Below are 2,737 nucleotides of genomic sequence, written 5' to 3'. Positions count from 1 at the left end.
GATTACAGAGCCATATTGATCTGTGTTCTGTAAGTTTTTTAGTGATGACGTGTTGAGCAGCTCCAGGTGACATCATAGCAGTCACATTTTCCAATTAATTAATTAATCCGTATTGATGTCAGCTGTAAATTGTAATAAAATATGGAATAAATCCGGATCAGTGTGATGTGACTCGGTGTAAAGCGCGCTCTAGTGGCTGAAATGAGGAAGTGCAGCTGGAGATGTTTCATAACAAGCGAGCAGCCCGACATTCATGTTCCAGCGCTCAATTTCCCATTTTAAGAGTATTTTATAAACCGGTTAATCAGTTTACCTTCTACATATCAGGCTGAAATAGTGCTAATGATACAGAAGCTAACAATAAACAGTAAATACTCATACTTCTCTCTCTCTCTCACACACACACACACACGTTGACCTGTGATGCACTGACACAGTTATATAAATGACCGCCTGCATGTGGGGAAAACACACCGCGAATACGGTGATAAACTCACAGAAACACTTCGACACATCACATCACCCTCCTGTCATGTTTACATCACAATAAAATCAAAATAAACCACGAATTTAACTCGCATTTCGGCATATTCTTACGAGAGGAATACTACGCGCATGCGCAGTGCCCGTTATGTTATGCAACTTTTTTTTGTTGTTTACATTAAGGAAAAGAAAATTATACTACGCTAAAATAGTTTACCACATACCTGAGAAGTGATAATCCGATCGGTTCGGGTCCGGTTCTGAGGAGATATGCGTCTTTTCTGCGCCGTTGTGGAGTTATGTAAAGTCGCCTCAGGTTGCTGTGAGTGAATGAAGCTGAAGCTCCGCCGGCTGCCTCACTGCGGTATGAGCCCTGACCAGCAGAGGGCGGAAGAGAGATGTTTCTCCTACTCTGATTGGTTGAGATGCGCGTGACGCAAATGAAGTGGGCGGACCTGTGGAAGCAGTGCGGAAGTTTAGAAGCGTGTTTAAAAATAAGAGCGCAAGAATATGGAAATAAATGAATGAATGAATTAATAATACTAACGATAATAGTAATAATGATAATAATAATAATAACAACATAATAATAATAATAATAATAATAATAATAATAATAATAATAATAATAATAATAGTTGTTTTTATTATACATGAACAGAAATTTAGAGTGGTTATTTGAGTAGGTGTTGGTCATGGTGTTTTTTGTTTCTCGCACCACGCTGTTAACTCTACAGTCCGCCTGTGTTTATACACTACACTGCTGACCCGTGACTGGACAACTGCAGAAATGTTGTGGTGAGTAGGTGTTCCTATTAAAGTGACAGTGAGTTTATACTGCTGTATAAAAAACCTCTGAGGTCAGAAGTGTGTGCTTTGACCTTATGATTGTGTGGGCAGTAGAGAGAGATGTTCAGGTTCAGCTCTGGTGTTTAACCCAGAGTAAACCTGCTGCAGTGGACTGACGCACACACTGCGGTCAGCACAATGCCTCTGCGTCCATTCAGCACCTCTCAGCAGTGGGATGTTGATCTGAGGGAAATGTGTGGTATTGTTGGGGTTTTTGTCTCCTGCACTGAGGGATGGAGTGATGGAGGTGACTCACAGAGTATTGTGTAACAGCATCGGAGCACCAGACGGCTGTGGTCTCTCGGGCTGGATCTCCAAGAATCTGTAATAAAACTCCCATCACATTTCATTACACACTTCACACAGTCAGGTGAGGATGAGAATGTTATCAGCTCAAAATCTACTGAACAAAAAGAAGTGATCTGTAGAGCAGGGGTTGTATTATAACAGTCATTTATTATTTATTAGATTTATTTTTACTGGCCACTTTAATAATCCAAACTTCAACAACTCAAAAAGAAAAAGACCTGAACATAACAAACACACAATGTATCCTGTTGGTGTAAATTAGGCTCGGCCCCTTAGTTCCAGTGAAAGGAACTCTTAATGTTTCAGCTTCATACCAAGACATTTTGGACAATTTCATGCTCTTTGTGGGAACAGTTTGGGGATGACCCCTTCCTGTTCCAACATGACTGTACACCAGTGACCAAAGCAAGGTCCATAAAGACATGGATGAGTGAGTTTGGTGTGGAGGAACTTGACCGGCCTGCACAGAGTCCTGACCTCAACCCCATAGAACACCTTTGGGATGAATTAGAGAGGAGACTGTGAGCCAGACCTTCTCGTCCAACATCAGTGCCTGACCTCACAAATGTGCTTCTAGAGGAACGGTCAAAAATTCCCATAAACACACTCCTAAACCTTGTGGAAAGCCTTCCCAGAAGAGTTGAAGCTGTTATAGCTGGAAAGGGCGGGGCAACTCCATATTACATTAAAGGTAAAGGCAGACGTCCCAAAACTTTTGGCTATATAAGTGTAATTTTTCCTTCTTTTTTTTTTTTATTTGTATAGAAATCTCTTCTTTTAATCTCAGTGATTTCAGAGCTGAGAGCATCAGAAGATTTACATTTATTCTACTTTAATAATAGCTAAAGATGTTTAAAATGATGAAGATGCTCTGCACACTGCTCCAGTTTCAGCTGAAGATCACGATCGCGACCAGAGTACGAAAGAAAGAAAAATGTCAGAATCATGTGCTCACTGCACTCAATCACACAAATAACTACTTCTTAACTTTGTGGGGAAAGTCAAATCCGTCTGATTTTTCAGTTGGTATCAGATTATTAAAGTTTAATAGAATCACAGTCTGATGTTTGGTCAATAAAATAAAAGAGAAACAAAA

General features: G+C 40.2%; 1 protein-coding gene across 2 annotated transcripts in view; it reads right to left on the bottom strand.

Annotated features, from left to right (window-relative positions):
* The window catches only part of LOC131370951 (period circadian protein homolog 2-like), a 26,141-nt gene extending 25,289 nt beyond the window's left edge, over positions 1 to 852 (bottom strand). For both annotated transcript variants that reach the window (XM_058418579.1, XM_058418580.1), the window contains exon 1: positions 708 to 852. The gene's annotated coding sequence lies outside the window, so the exon portion shown is untranslated. The remainder of the gene's footprint in view (positions 1 to 707) is intronic.
* Between the last annotated feature and the right edge of the window lie 1,885 nt (positions 853 to 2,737).

Source organism: Hemibagrus wyckioides, linkage group LG20 (genome assembly GCF_019097595.1).
Source record: "Hemibagrus wyckioides isolate EC202008001 linkage group LG20, SWU_Hwy_1.0, whole genome shotgun sequence".
Lineage (NCBI taxonomy): Eukaryota > Metazoa > Chordata > Actinopteri > Siluriformes > Bagridae > Hemibagrus > Hemibagrus wyckioides.
The sequence above is the reverse complement of the archived record's forward strand: the minus strand, read 5'-3'. Positions and strand labels throughout refer to the sequence as shown.